The 17,454-nt window shown below is 31.2% G+C and overlaps 1 protein-coding gene across 1 annotated transcript in view; it reads left to right on the forward strand.

The window, feature by feature from the left end:
- Nucleotides 1-2,779: 2,779 nt before the first annotated feature.
- LOC108553716 (uncharacterized) overlaps nt 2,780-17,454 on the forward strand; it is a 32,608-nt gene continuing 17,933 nt past the window's right edge. Inside the window, exon 1 of the mRNA XM_017908736.1 lies at nt 2,780-3,130. The gene's annotated coding sequence lies outside the window, so the exon portion shown is untranslated. The remainder of the gene's footprint in view (nt 3,131-17,454) is intronic.

Consider the following 17,454-nt stretch of genomic DNA (forward strand, 5'->3'; position numbering starts at 1 on the left):
AATGGTTATATGTTTTCATGTTAAGTTAGGATTATGATGAAGTCAGTTGTAAGTTACGATCACTGCTAGCACATTAGTTCTTAAGTTAAGTAAAATTTTTAGTTTTAAGTAATATTAATTAGTATTAAGTGATATTGAGCTGCATGAAGTGTTGCATGAAGTGGGTAGCATTAAGTAGTATTGGGTAGTATTCAGTAAGAAGAATATATTTAATGCTTTGGGAGATATTTCATCCTTGTTTTTTTTTTTTTAATTATTTAATTGCCAACTATTCTACGTTTTCAGGCCAATATGCATATGACGTGCTGTTGTTTGAACCAAACATTACCTGCTTTCTTTTATGTTTCTATTTACTGATTGGTATATTTTTTATAGAAATGAAGCTGTGCAATATTAACAAATTCTAGGATAATATCATCTCTCACAATTTATCTCTTTCTTCTATGTTTAATTTGTCTTCTGTTTCCAGATTTAATTTATCTTTTATTTCCAGTTTCAATTTATCTTTTACTTCTAGATTTAGTCTTCCGCGTCGGTTTTTCGTTTAAATTCTTTTGATGTTTGATTTACACAGCGATCAAAAATTGAACGTTTTGCAAACGTGCATCAAAAGAGATTATTTGTTTGTTAATTTTTACATGAAAGGAAGGGAGGTTGGGACGTGGTTAGGGTGGGTCTCCATTCGCAGCACCTCCTCGTGGTGAGACCTGGGCAATCTGTATTATTTGACGTATAATTCATAGTTGTATCACTATAGGTGTATGATATATAGCTAATAGCTACGATACAAATATGAATTATATAGCAAGTAATATGAGCTAATTGGCTGCGATCTTCGTGTCGTAGATTTTCACGTATTAGGTTAGAGGGGAGTGATCGGTTAGCGTTCTTCTTTTATTTTATTTTATGTACACATCATTTACATATGTATATCTATCAAAACAGCGTTCATCGAAGTTTATACCTTCTTTCTCATAAAAGATGTATACCTATTTAGATTTGCTTTGAAGAAATTGTGAAATTCTCGAAGTAATACATTCTTTCGCGGCGTCCACAAATATTGAAAAGTTTTCTTTAATCGATATTGAAAATAGAGGGGTATAGAACAGAAGTAACATTATATGTATTCTTCATACCTTGTTTCTAGAGGTCCTGTGCTCACATCAACGGCTTACACGCTATGTTACTGGCAGAGTATCGAAACGGATTGTAGATCATGACAGTAGCTGTAATGAATTCTAATAAAATAGTTTGTATCGCAGTGAAAATAATTCCTGATTTTTTAAAAATGTTATACTCTGCAGGATATGATACTTTTAGCATAATAAAATGTCACGAAATTCAACGAAATAGTCTGTTATACGGATAATCCGTCATTAGTTTCAATATTATTTATTTAATTATGCATTTCTTAATTATGCACACATTGTGGTTGTTGTTTTCTGTTTTATCCACCGATTTGTGGATAATTTCAATTTCCTTCAACTGCTGAATTTGAAACATTATTATCTGCTTTTAATCCTTTTTCTTGATTTTCAAGATAGTCTCTTGAGTATCTTCTTTTTATATTTCTGTATATTCCCTTTTGCTTTTTTAGTTTTAATTGTAAACTTGTGCAGCGTCTCTAGTAGTATATAGTTTTCCAGGTACGTGCGTAAACAATTTTGTAGTAAATTATTCATTCTTTTATTCAACAGGAATGTGTATAAAGAGAAACAGCATCGTCATAATACGGAATTTTATACTGTATTTGCAATAGGTAATTAGTTCTTTTCGTTTCTTAGTCATGATTTGATAATTCAATATAGCTAATAAGCTATAATCTTCTCTTATGTTCCGTTGTTAATAGTGGAAACAGCTCTTATCAGCAGTGGGTAATTTTTGTAGTATTTACTGATTTCTGTTGGTAATATTGGAAACGACTCTTATCGACAGTGGATAATTTATGTCTTATCTGCTAATTTGTGTTGTAATATTGAAACAACATTTATCAGCAGTGGGTAATATGTGCCTTATCTGCTGATTTGTGTTGGTAATATTGAAAACGACTTTTATCAGCAGTGGGTAATTTGTGTAGTATTTGTAAATTTTCCTTTCTTTTGAATAGGTATTGCTACAATTAATGTATAGAATTGCTTGATAACATTTGTTGTATTTTATACTTCCTTTCTGATATTACGTATAATTCGAGTTAATTGCCGTAACAAAAGTTAAAATGTTTGATATCTTTGAACATAGTCCATTACATATATTTAGATTAAATGGCAAATATAAGAAAGTAAAATAAATTTTGGTTTTACATAATTTAGTTTTGGCAGGCACATAATAGTCTAAATTTAATATAAATTAAGAATGTCAAAAATGCAAGAAGCCTAGGAGTTTGACCATTGAAGTGGACTAAATTTAAATATATCAGTTCTCGTAACATTATAAGAAAATACTTTCAACGTATGCACATTTTTTTTCTGTATTAATATTTATACGTCGTGTTCTATTTATATATGCCGTCTAGTTAAAGCAGGAAAGCAGGAAAAAATTCTATGGGGATTCCCTCCGAAGAGTCGTTGACTAGAAATTGTCGGTTGTAAGTCACTGGTGCTTGTTACCTTTGAGTTCGCGGACGCCGAAGGGAAGGGGTAGAGACAGGATTTCGTCCAGTGAACTAGAGGGGAAATGAGCCAATCACAGCACGACGACGGCCGGTAGATCGGGAGAGTTCGGCTGGGACGAGGTAAGCACAGTTCGCTTCGGGAGTCTTTCGCAATTCGCTTCAGTTCGTCCAGCGGAAAAGAAACGTTTACGTCGCGACATAATGTTTTTCACGCTGCAGTTTATATCTGTAATATATAGGCAGCTTTAGGCGGTTTAATACGCGACTTTTTCCATTTCCATCACTTACTCGTTCATACACGATTCGATACATTCTACATGGAAAAATGTAAGCGGCAGGTCACATTTTAATCACAGTCTGTGCTTAACGGTGCCGTTTGACAGTTTAACGCTTGAAACGAATCCTCGTTGTCTCGCTCCTAAGGTGTAATTGCTAAAGGGATCTATAAGCTGTACATTGGCCACAACCTGCGTGAGCCAAATGGATTGATCTTCCTCTCTGGTCAAGGAATTTTGTTTGGTGAGTTTACTTTTACTTTTGCATCAAACTTTTCGATTAAACGATACATGACGAATAACTCTGATTATTATACACGAGAAGATTCGAGTAATCGAGTAACTTCGTTGTTCATACTTATATAAGATCAAGCATTAACTTAAAGAAATTCAAAGTGAAATCAGGAAATATATCTAATTGAATTACTCAGCGTTAACTGTAAATTAGTTCAATTCATGTAATAGAAGTATATATTAAAAGTTGCATGTAGTTGTCTGTACTTTGCTTAAAAATATGCATATACATTGTGTGATCAATGAATTTGCAGTTGTGCAGTTTTTCATGGACATTAAATAAATGTTAATATTTCATTCTTGTTTCAGATAATTTGTATCTTTTTTCGTTAATTTCTTTCGGTGAAAACAATTGCTTTCATTCTATAACTACCCATGGTTAATAAAAGTCATCATAGTAAGCGTGGTAAATATTTTGGTGCTGAACGCTAAGTCGAACACGAGCATCGTATTCTGTTGTATATTTACGTTTTCATCCATAAGTCATCGGACTCTAAGAAAGTCACCAAACCTGATTTCAATGAAACTTTGCTTGAATGTAGGATATAATAAATAATTTCTTTCGGTGCAAGTTCAAAAATCGTGGCATTAACCTTTAAAATTTTTGTATTCTTTTTTTATTTTTTGGCTATAATTCTATTATAGCAGTTATATATTCTGGTATAAAATATAACAGAATTTCAAATATAAAAATTCTCTAATATTTTATTTTCATTTTATCATAAAAAGTTTGTTATTGATATTGAAATTTCTTATTTTTAAATTTCTTATCACTATATTATGGTGTCTTATACAAATTATAATAATTTTCATAAATTATAAGTTGTATAATGACACTTTGTACACATTATTTTCTGTTTTAATAAAGATTTAGAATATTGTAAAATTAGTGTTGCGACTATGACTAATGTATTGTTCTAACTTAAAAAGTACCTAAAGATTTATGGATGGAAATATATGTATATTATTACATAGTATGTGTTTAGAAAGTATACATTTTTGCTCGATTGCGTAATTAATTTTCGGGCATATCGTTTTAACCTTTAATTCCTTCTGATCGCTCTTGCTGTACAGTATCATTCAAAAGTTTGAGGTTATGTGTAATTTTCTTGTGACTAGCAGCATTTGACGAAAATATTTCGCTTATTGTTGAGTTATATCTTTAAATCTGAGATATTTGTAGAGCATGTAATAAAATATTGTTGTAACGCGTGCAAAAGAATGAAGAAAATTAAGGATAGTTTATTAAGAATACTTATATACGTATCGTACTATATACATACCATAGTAACGACATCAGAATTTTATAGGATCTATGGGCTTTTCCACCGTTGCCTTTTGACAGTGAAAAATTCTCCGTGCTGATCGCCGTAATAGAAATTCAAGTAGGCGAGTACTCGAAAAATGAGTAAGCGTTCTCGATTCGTTGAATCAATTGTTTAAATCGAAGAAATTCGACCCGTTCGAGTTAAGCGGCTGGATTATTCATAAATAGGAAAAATTTTACGTATTTTCCATAAATCATGAAATGAATCACAGAATATTTCATTAATATTTTTAACTGTGCAGTTGTATGTTTAAAAGCCACATTTTTAGGTTCCTGTTTTAGATACCTAGTTTCTCGGTAATAGTAAAATTTTATGGAAATATTGCTTCGATTTTGGATTAATAGCATCATTGTTAATGTTTTGGTACGACTAAATGGTGTTTATATTAGAATTTCGTACGAACAAACTATTCACATTTCCATACCATCATTAAGACTAAACTTACCAAGCCCAAAATGAAATCATTTTTAATTTAAAATTCAAAATTTCGCATTCAACGTTGTCGTTTTCGTTACTTGTCTTTATGATTTTTCTTTCAATACAGGTATAATCGATTTTTCAATATCTTCTCGCGTTTCATTTTCCTAAAGTTTTCCTTCATTTCTTTGTTTACCGATCATTCGATCGGTCATGATAGGTTTAGTGTTAAACATGGCTGACAGCAGTGACAAGTGCACAAAATCTGCTTTACCGCAAGAGTTTGTGGGTATTATCTTTTTGCGATACGAAAGAAAAATTCCTTTCGTTAAGCCATCGTTTGTTCTAAATACCAATCTTCGTTTAGTAGGTTCACGTCGCATTGGAAACCATAAATCCCTTAATGATTTTCTGATGACACCTTCAGCTGTAAATTCGTTGAACATCCGTTATTTTTCTTTCTTCGTTCTAACCATGTGCTTCTGAAACGAAGAAAACAATTATCGTGTTTGAACTCGTAAATCTGTTGAGTACATTCGAAAAGCGAATAAAATTCACTGATTCAGATCCTCGTGACCAAAAGTCGTGACCGTTGTTTACTACGTATATATTTAAAGTAACAGATTGGTTAAAAATTCATTCTCTGCTTGCTTTTCGCGAATTAAAAGAATAAACTTCTGACGCAATATTGGTCTTGAAAATACTACAGTCTCCTTGCTAAATGCAACTTTGCGATGCATTTGAATTGAATGGGGGAATGGAGTAAGTCTGTTCAAGTAATAAATGGGCTATTTCATTTGGATTCATTTTGTAGTACTTAGAAATAAATGTCGAGGAAATAGTAGATTAGAATAGAAACGTAAAAATATTATTCCGAGCGAATAATATTATTTTAGTGGATTTAGTAGGTTTAGTAGATTAGTCTTCGGAATATGACGAAATACGTATTATCTGTGAATATTAAGCTTGGAAATATCTAGCATGATCAATAAAAGGGTCTTATAATTTGCGTCAAGGTATAATAATTTGCGTAATTTCAAACTCATGAAATACATACAAAGAAATATTCGTGTAATAATCAGAAATGTAATTGAAAAAGTGCTGAGTCAGGTAATTTACATATCGACAGAACTGTTTTCTACGGAAGAATACTGTATTGAAACAATATAGTGATATACTCAGGAAATAAAAAGTTAAAAATCGGCTTAATTAAAATGTTCTCGCGTATATCCAGAGATTCCATAGGCTATCGTAGATATTGTTAAAAAATGAAAGGAAAGCTTTGATATTCAAAGCAGCTTGGAAAAGTACCGTTCTTATATCTCATCGTGTGATACTAGGGATAAACGTTTATGCTGGATTATTTCGCAGTTAATGAAATTAGCATTAACACCTAATAAAAATCTAATTCAGTCATCAGTGTATCTCATTCATCTGAATTTAAAACTCGAATTTCTTCTTTCAAATATACCTGAGCGATACTGAAATTTGTATAAAATAGTATAGGCACTTATACTTAAAATTTCGGGGCAAACAAAAATAATAATCTTCTGTATTGATATATATATTTAGAAAATATTTCGCAATTCATTAGTTAAAAGTACATTTTATAAGCGATACGGTTCGACTTGTATAATGACTTTTTATAACGTGCATGAGTCATCACTGGAGTGGAAAGGATTAAAAAATATAAAATTTGTACATCAGGCGACCTTCTACAATAGCATAGATAAAAGTACGAATCCATTCATCCTCTGAAAATATGTTAGTGATATCGTCAAATTCGAGGAATATTCTAATGCAGAAATTTGCATGGGAATTTTTAGATACATAAATCTTAAGATGTTGTTAACGAATAATAAAAGTTGAAAATTAGTATAAATCGTACATGAATACCCAGAATACATTTTATGGTATATTTCACAGACTTCGTTACGTGATATAAATTAACACGGGTTACTAGTCAAATCCAGAAAACCAAGTCTTGTCTTGGTTTACTTTTTATACCAGACGGTCATAACGAGATTAAACCTGTGACAATCAGCCTGTTATTGTATGGGAAATGACTGCTTAATATTTGTCTTATGTCTGCCTTTTTCATATGTCTACTCTCAAATAACTTGCCAATTTTTATTTGTTTTACCGTAAGTTTCTTGTACATTATATAATAATGTTTACAATATAAACATATGAGAACGGCGATTAGATTTCACGCGTTGATATTATGTTTAATTAGGTATCATTCGGCTTCTTAGCAAGTGTTTGTTTTTTAAACGAATTTCAAACATAGATTGTTTTTTCATTTTTATATATCTGGGAAATACTGTAATTTAACCCTTTGCACTCGAGAGACGCCCTTCAGTCCCGATTTGATAAAATTTCGAAGCTCGATATTAATTAATAGATCAAATTTAAAATAACGTAACAGTGTGCGAAGTATCGAAATTAAATAATTCTACGTGTTAATTATTATATGATTTGTTATTTACTGCTCAGAAAATCTTTCAACTCGTACCCTTCTTTAGCCAAAAAATCGTCGAGCGCAAAGGGTTAATTTTTCTGTTTTCTTTTTTCTCTAGGGAATTGTGCGCTGTTGTAGTATATCATAATTTTGTCAATTTATAATATCTCCACGTGTATTTTGACACAATTTTGCCAATCTGGGATATTTGTCTCGGGTAATTCGATTCCGCATATTGCTTGTAAATTTTATCTCGGTTTATTTTTCTAATCTCGTAGAAGCTATAAGGTTGGTTCGACGATAGCTTGTCTTCGACATGATTCACTTTGGAATTTCGAACGTGTTATATCGATAATTGATGTCGGTTAGTGATTAAAGTTTCATCTTTTTCGTAGAAACAATGACTGACAACTCGCTTTGTCAATAGTAATGTGTTTCTGTAAGTTTCGTTTCTTGTCTTTAGTAATCTTTGTAGTTTTAAATTTGCGTTTTAGTTTTCAGTGTACATATGATTGATAGATTGCTCATTCTAACCGATGCAATCATTTTTGCATGAAGCTTACGAGCATAAGTAATTAATACAATCTTTGCTAATATTGTCGATAAAAATGATTAGTTAAAACATGAAGCTTAAAAAAATTAAGTAGTTTTTATAGATACCATGATTAATAGCTGTGCAAGTAATCGTGATTAATAGTTAGGCGTAAAACCTTGTATCATCGCATTTATGAATAGGTTTTTAAAGCGTACAAGTTCTCAGTAAATATTCACAATAAATATAAGCTAATAAAATATTTTTATTGCTTATATGAATATTCTTAAATGTAAAAATGTAGTTTGGTGTAGTGAAAGTTGTCATGAAATGTCTGATTAAATATTAGTAATCTTTGAACAATCCAGTGGCAAGAACTCGATTTATCTTCATACATAATTCAAGTCTGTATAATATCAGTTGTGAAAATTAAAAAATTTCTAAAAATACAGCAAACTAAATAGATGTAATTTTAGAATATAGAATTTTTGTTCAATTATTAACGAAGCACATCTATGAGGAATCAAAAGAAAAATGTTTTACTCTTAGGGAAATTATTTTGACGTTCAGTTTTAATTTCAATACGAAGGTTAATTGAACGAAACCTTTCTTTTATGCTATTTTCTGGTATCGTAACTTGGCTTATTTCGTGCTTACAGTTGTGATGTAGAAATCGTGCAGAATTCTGCGTTGTATCAAAAATGATAACAATTTTCATATGATGCAATGAATTTATACTCTAAAAATAAGAAATTTAGATAAGATTTCCTACACATTCTTTCACATGTTAGGATAAATTCGATTCGAATAAAAACCAAATGCATACAGTCTTAAAGTAACAAATTTTGTTTGTAGATATATGTTACATTATTCGTAATTAACATAGCACTTAGATTTGCATCTGCATCTTAGATTAGCACTGCAATTTCATTACAGTGTTTTTTCTTGTTTTTTTTTTGTTCACATTGTTGAAACCGTATTTCGTAATTTCTTGCATTGTTAAGTCGTAAATAATGTTAATTTTATTAGAGCTTATTAAAGGGCATAATATACGATACTAATGAATTAATTGATTAATTTTCTTATTCAATTATATGACTTTCTTAAGTCTTATAGTATGTAAAGAAAGATGATTTGAGATATTTACGTATCCTCTATAATTAATTTGTAGGATAATAATCTAATAAAAAATAATGGTGTTACTAAATCTACCTTTAACCAAATAATTAAAAACCGAATAATAAAAATTTAACATTACATTATTTATACATTACATGTATAAATAGTAATAATAATTTCAGTTCAAATATATCCTTATTCTTTATGAAAAGGGTACAGTACCAAATTTACTGCTATACCGATATAGCGAGGTATCAAGATATGTTATGTTCTGTAACTTGGTATTGATAGAGGACTGTTTCGTTTTTCGTGATCAAAATCGCATTAAAATTAGCAATCGTGCATGAATGATTAATTCATGCCCCCCATATCTTTCGACAGAAGGAAAGGACTTTGAAACCGCACGTGTGTACCGATGAGTTGGCAGACTAGCAGTTCGTTATATTACAGTTGCTATACGCATAATATACAGGATGTTCGGAAATAGATGGTACAACAATATGAGACGATTGTTGCAAGGGAAATATAAATTGAAACTGCTTGAACAATCATTCTAAAATAATTTTGCAACACTGTGTAGAGAGCTTAAGTAGAACAAAACGGATCTGAGAATTGATCAAAATTTAATCTCAAATAATTTTAAATATTACTCCATGGAGTATATAATATATAGAATAGAATAAATCAAGATTCGATAAATAGGGGATCGAATGTTATTACTTGTACAGAACTCAGCTTAGATATTAGTAGCTTGCAGATGTTATTTTGGCAACAGTTTTAATATTCATTAGTAAGATAAAAGGTTATTTCATTTTGAATAATGTTAGTAATGTTAATTATAAATGAAGGTCGCTAAGAAGAAACAGATGAGGAAAAAATTTATTTTTGTTTGCACCTATTAATTTTCTGATTTTGGTACAGGTGTATATATATATGTTTCATTTGTTTTTCAGATTTTAATTCTAATGGCAATTAGCCACAGAATTTCAAATATATTTCTCTGTATTGCAAGTCCAAAATGTCTGTTTAAGTTGTTTAGCTTGTCGTTTAGCTAAAAATAATGTCGAGTTTAGCTGGAAATGAAAACTGGCCACGATCGTTGCTGTCTACACCGTGAAACTTCAATTCTTCGTGACATGGATAAATCCTCACGAGGTTGCACGTTTTTAGATTACGTGCAGCGTAATCTGTCCGAGTCCTTTTATACGCATATTTTGAAACAGACGCCTTATTCGGTTGGCCATTTTGTAATACCATCGTACCGAAGTCTGGCTGACTAACGTGTTTTAATAATCGAATCTACCGTGTATATAGTTAGAACTTTAATCTGTTAAACAATTTATTTTCCTACTTTTATGATACTTTTTGTTTCCAATCTTTTATAATATATTTCTGAAATGACGGTACATAATCCTCTGTTGGTTCGAATCTTTTTGCCTACTTATATAAGTAGGAAATATGCTACGATTTCTTTTTCGTGAGAAAAGTAGATTTTTAGAATAGAATTTGAATTTACAACCACGCGAAGCACTCGTAAAAGAATTGCAATTATAGAGGAATCAACGGAGAATTGCTTTCTCGTAAAAAAAGTTGAAAATTTTCTTTATTACAACTGAATAATAAACAAAGTTTTCTATATGCACATGACGTGAAAAGTAAATGCTAATTATTGTAGTGAATTTAAAGCAGCTCGTACTTAAATTATATAATTCAATTACAATATATTTCAAATTCATGTTATTCGTGTCACATCATGTCTACGAATAAAAATATCGATTTCTTTTTCGATAGAAGGATACACTTTTTCGAAAAGGATTTAGAGACACTAGGAGGTGAATTAATTATTGTATCTATGTAAGTTTAAATCCAAACGATGATGATTATTCTAGGATTATTCTAGTTGAAAACAGTTGCTTAAAAACATTGATTTATTCAGTTATCGTGAAAGAAGAGTATTATGTACTTTTCTTCAGTTTACTTTATGGTAACAGATGTTTGTCGAATCCATAAATCTTATGCAATATAGTAACAGACTACGAGAACAATGATGCAGCTAAGTAGAATTCATTGATATGCACAAAACGAGATAACGAAAGAAAGACGAAGCTGAGGATTAGTCACTTTCATCCGTCATAATTTAGCTCACAGACATTTTAGTCTTCGAAACTCTACCTTCCTTTTCTTTTTGAAATTTATATATTGCGAAAAATGAAGAGCTTGCGAAGATTATTTTTATATTTTATTTCTTTAGAACAAATCGAGCGTACTTTGTTAGAATACGAGGTCTTATGTTTGTCGTGTATAGTTTAATGTACGTTAGAATTGAATACCAGGTGCAAAACTCTTGGTTCAACTGATTCATATAACGTCAAAGCCTTCTAAACGGAGAAATTTGCGTCATTAACCGCGGTATATGAACCAGGAACCCGCATGCAGCACAGCATGATGTCCGCTCGTGCTATCTTTTCTTTCTTTTCATCTATTCTTTTCCATTTGTTACGTATCCGATTTACGGTACTACACGCAGCCGGAAGTGGCATTTCTAACGATTCCGTGAAAAGCACGTGATACGTGTCAAACGAGATCTGGGATGAAAACCCCTTTTTCCATTTTTTAAGTACGGGTAAATATCGTTGCCTAACAATTACGTGATTTCTGCAAGTTCTGCAACTTTTTAAGGTTGTTTAAGCTTCTTTTTCTTTCTTTTTAAGGCAAGTATATTCTACAAAAAGAACAACGATTACAAGAGCAAGGAAATTTCAAGTATCGAATTAGAATTTCATATTAATTTATTAATAAATAAAAATTTGAAGTATCGTATGAAATAGAAAATTTAAGAAGAAAGCTTAATTACTGCGATTAATTTCCTTTTTTCTTAAAATCAGATATTATTTCGATATTTATTATATAGAAAATTATGAAATTAAAAATTTGCGAAAGCATCGATTATTCTACGCAGTGCGTAAAAAGTTGAATCGAATAAAAGAAATTGCATGAAAATATTTCGTTCTAGGAAGGCTGTAATCGTATCTAGACTGTTTTATCTGCTTTTACGCCTACCTTGTGCGAGCAATGAGAATCAAAGAATATTTTTATTCGCCTGATGAAAATTTCATCTTCCACAACTGTCGTATTAATTCTGGAGCATAACTTTTACTGTCGATAATTTATTTGTAGTTTCCTTTTCGGATACGAAGCGAGGGACTCCGTAGCTTCTAAGAAATCGCTATTACAAACGTTATCTTTAGAGTACAAAGGAGGCCAGTCGAAGATAATTTCGTTGCTGACCTATTAAACATTCGACGATTTTGAGAATTCAGCATTTAATTAATCGCTCTCTACTTTTGTTCGCTGGTTTCAGATATTCTTTGGTAAATATTTTTTACTTGCTATTTTTCAACGTGCTATTTTATCCGATGACGTTTATGGAATATCTTTTTCCTTTTTCATACGATCAAGAGAAATTCGCTTGGAACGTCAGATTTTAATCAACGGTGGCTGTCGAAAAAATATGTTTAGTCAGCGTGAGATTATAATCTTCAGCCGTGTACCGATTCTCACATCTATCTAGCTCATAATAATCATAGATGGGCTTATTCTAAGAAAAGAATTTAACTGTCGATGACGTGCCTGAATTATTACAGGAAAAGATATTAACGTTGGGTTCGGTGCATCGATTAACTTAATGAATTATAAAACAGAAACGCACGCTACGTTATGCTCGAGCCGAGTAGAACCCTCTTTGTTTAAACTAATAGGGAATCGTGGGTCTTCCGGTGAAGGACTATTTGAATTGTAGATATGTTAGGGATATATCAGATATATATTTAGAAGCTATAAATCGATTTTTTCATACATGTTTTGAAAAATAAATCATTTTCACAGACACTACCGCCTCGATAAATTTTTAATCGCTATATAATTGAAATTCCTCAGTCGAATGTACGACGATAAAATTCATCTTGTATTACAAATTGCATCTCAGTAGTTGCAAACAAACAGTTATGTTGCAAAAATTGTAATGTATATTTTTGAATGGCAGTATAGGAACCAGTAAATCCATAATTATATCAAATTATTCGTATTGTTTGAAATATTTATAAACAAGCACATCACGAGTCTTATTTTCCCATGTTTATTTTTTAATTAGTCGAAACAATTCAGTCAGACTGTAGTTTTTGTGAACGATTTCCATTATTATTCTTTGTTTTTCAATGTCTGTAATTTTCCCATATTTTTTACTACCGTACAGACAGAGTTCCAATTGTATTAATTATAAATTCCTACGTCGTTCCATACTGACAGTGTCAATAGTCAATGCTGACATCACGGTGCATATTAAACGTATAGCCGTTCGTAAATCACTGGATAGTTTATCTGGAATAAGAATAAATTAACGTGTTAATTATAAAATGATGAGTGACATTTATCAATTATTTATATCATACAAAAAATAAAATTATACAGCGTTTGCAAAATTTTGTAATAAATCCATTTAACGCGCGATTCGCAGAATTATTCCCTCTAAAATTGTTAAATAATAATAATATTATATAATAGATGTTATGTAATACAATATTATAACTATAATTATATAATGGATATATAACAGATTATGTAATTATAGAATTTCGTATCCTTTTAGTATTTTGCTCATCTTCCTCAAATAAGCATATTCCACATTGCTGAGTAATTCATATTACGATATACACCTTCTCAAAAGAATAAAATTGGTTAGACACTTAATGATGCATGTAATATTTTATAGTTGTACTATAATACCGAGGTAATTTGTTAAATTAAATTTAATTTCCAGCTATTAATTGAAAGTTAATTAAATTCGTAGGATTATAAATTAAATTGTCAAGGCATTACACGTGTAATTGAAAAAAATCATTTTTTAATTTAACAGTTGATTTATGGATGGGAGTATAGTATTTGTATCGTAGTACATTCGAACCTTTTAATTATTCGTCATTTATTTTCTATAGCCATCACTGTGTTTCCGCATCGAAGACATTACGATTCCATATGAATGATTCTACCGTTAGTTCCATTCTATATTATATATATATATATATATATATATTGTACGCGCAACTGTACTGTCTGTATTACACTAGGGCTTCTTAATCATATCGTGTGCGTAGTTTCTATAGTTAGCACGCATTTCCACGTTGACGGCATTGTGGTGCAATGCAGGGATCATATTCAATTTAGTTGGTATTTCCCCGTAATTACTCCTTTGGTATTTTGCTCGTCGTCTATTTTCATAATTTATTTTTCCTTTTTCCCAATAAATTAATGCGAAGTATATGCACGACGTGGCAGTTGAGTTAAAAGAGGAAACTGTTTTTCTTATTCGACTTTAATTCAAATAAACAAATATTTCGCGACTTCAGAAAATCTCTTTCCCATAGTAGAAAAATGTTCTTACAATGTGAGTCTCATAAATTCTGTACGAAAGTTTACATTAACAGGAATTGTAAATAGTTTTGAGGATAGAAGAATTATCATAAAACATCGGAAATAATAATAATAACTTATATGATTCACTGTAGCTTTGTTGTTTGAAAAAACTATAACATTTCCTTTTCGTTAATTAGAGATTTATGTCATTATTCAGAGTTTTTTTATTATAATTTAGAATTTATCGCGCAGAGATAATGTTATCGTAGATGATGGAATTCCACAAATAATATCATGAATGCCGTCGAAATCTGGAAAAATATTGTCCTTGATATAAGTGTCCCACTAATCATAATATTTGCCCCATCGATGGTAATAGCTTTCCTCTTAAGAGACTTTATCAATAACAATGGAAATATTTAGGGCGATCGAACTATAGTACATTGAATCGCAATTAAATCCATATGGAATATTACCATTTTAGAGGAAATTGCGTGGTATAAAATCGAATCAGAAAACGAAAAAAGATAAAAGATATTTACACGATGGAATATTTTAAGAATGGGACATCGTTTAGTCGTATATCTGAATAATTATTCAGACGATTCGTGCAATATATTAAATATTGCGTAGGTCAGTGCTTAGTTAAGATAATATTAAGAAAAATTTTCATCGATGAAATAAATGCATTCCTCTATTCGATGTATAAGGTGACCTAAAATTAATGCAACACAAAATATGAATTTTCTAAAAAAGTTCACAAAAACGTGAAAGATTAGATTTTAAAATTAATATTTATTTACCGAGGACCCATAAATTAACGAACGTGGAGTAGAATTTTTAGGAATATAATAATTTATTTACTTTGAGAAATAGTAGAATTTGTGAAGATTTAAAAATTTCTTAATTATAGAGATTCGATTTATAAATTTTCTTTTCAAGATATCGTCTCGAACTTCAGCTTCTAACCATGAATGTATTAGCAATGAAATCGTGATTTTTCGAAACATTGTGTTTCACAGAAATTCAGAAATGGTCTTTCTTTTATCTCAAGTACGATTTTTATGACAAAAGATCGATCAAGATTATCCAATCTAGATTCTACGCATTGATCGATTGATACTTAATGTTCATACAAATATTTTCTGGCCGATTATCAAGATGGTAGAAAATACATTCTTAAAATAATAAACCAGTCTAAATTAAAAATTTCGTATTTTACATAAAAGTAAATAACAAATCATATTTGTAAACACTAAACGTTCATATTAGCAAACAAATTTAAATCAACCTTAAATCTCATACGATCATTAAAATGATCAACATTTGAATACATTTAAAAAAAACAAATTTAAAACAATCGCTATCGTTACCTAATCTGCAATTTCGCGCGTATTTCTTTACATCTTTGAATATTTATATCCTTTCTTTTTTTCTAATTCCCCGATTTTCATTCACCAGCGTGAACGGCATACTCGATCGAGAAACGCGAGGTATAGAAGTTGAAGATTGGATTTCAAGAATTTTAATTTCCTTCTCACGCGTTCATTTAAATTCAAAAATATACATATCCGTTCCATATCGTTTCCTTTCACCGTTGATAAGCCGCGCGATATTGTATCGTATCGCATTGCGGATTAAAAGAGAAGAAATCCGAGATATACGTGTACTGTGCGTTCGAGAAAAGAAGGCACAGCGTGTTTACATCCTCACGGCTGACTAACTTGGCGGATTTTCTCTTGATTGTAATCAATGGTCATTATTTAAATGGTCATTAAAACCGTGACTGATGATCTTCGTTACCTTCTTCCACCAATAGCGATTGCTGCCTGTGATCATGAGAGTGTCAACTTCTTTTCTCGAACGCACTATACTTACATACAAGTAGAGAAGAAATGATTTCGTATCGAAACAATTTCGTCTTCACTGGCCAGTGGAAAAGTTCCTCCACGAAGGCTGTCTTCTCGATTCATTTTGTCACGAAACGGTCGGGAATCGTGTTTCTTTTATCTGCCCGATTGTTTCTCCTGCATAACGCAATCGGCGCGAACGCAGTATCCTTGACGATTTTGCAAATTTCACCGGACCGACGTCACGAGAAATTCTTTACGCGTCTTCTAGAGGCAGATTCATTGGAATGGTTAATTAGGGCGATGGTCGAATACGCGAGGCATGTTTATTGGCATTGTTTCGCGTGCTCACGCTTATCGTTGAATCTATTAACTCGTGATACCGAATATGTCGCGACGCCAAATTCGAGGAACAATTCGGTTGCCTTATAAAGGAACGACAATGATAATCATAATGGTAATTCTCTTTATTGTTATTGTTAAAACGTAGAGCATAGTCGACTCGTTTGATGTCAAACGATATAATAAAGAAGAATGTCAATTATGTCAAATAATTTATAACCCTCGAGATGTTTCTAAATTTAATATTTGTTGGAATCTGGATGAAGGATCTTGATGGATCTTGTACAATTTTCGGTGCTGCTTATGGTGCACTATACCAGATCTTTTACAGTGACACCCGAACGCACAGTGCGTACTCGGTTCCTCCTAAAGTTCGAATGGAAGTTAGCAATAACAAATGTTCCTTGATACGTCAGAGATTATGAAATTCGGAAGAACCTTCGAATTAGGACAATCACGGAAGAGATTTCACGACGATGCGATATATACATGTTGATGATGAAATAATCGCTATTCGTGATACAACGGTCCGTGTGCCATTTATTTTGTATTCCTTTATTTTATTGATTTCTTGTTCTTGTTTATCATCTTGACACGAGTTTCACTCCTTGTATTTTTCTTCACGATAAATTCTCTATTCATACTAACCACTATAAGTTCGCTACAATGTTTTCTGCCGAAGAAATATAATTTACCGAGTGATCGTACTAGACAAATTGTAAAGTCATTTGGAGGCAAGGAAAAAAAGGTGTACTTATACTTGGTAATCTGTTGATATGAAAAGACGTATTCAATGGCAGATTTAAGATTGTTCGA

The sequence above is a fragment of the Eufriesea mexicana genome, unplaced genomic scaffold, assembly GCF_001483705.2.
Source record: "Eufriesea mexicana isolate 0111107269 unplaced genomic scaffold, ASM148370v2 scaffold12690, whole genome shotgun sequence".
In the NCBI taxonomy this organism is placed as follows: domain Eukaryota; kingdom Metazoa; phylum Arthropoda; class Insecta; order Hymenoptera; family Apidae; genus Eufriesea; species Eufriesea mexicana.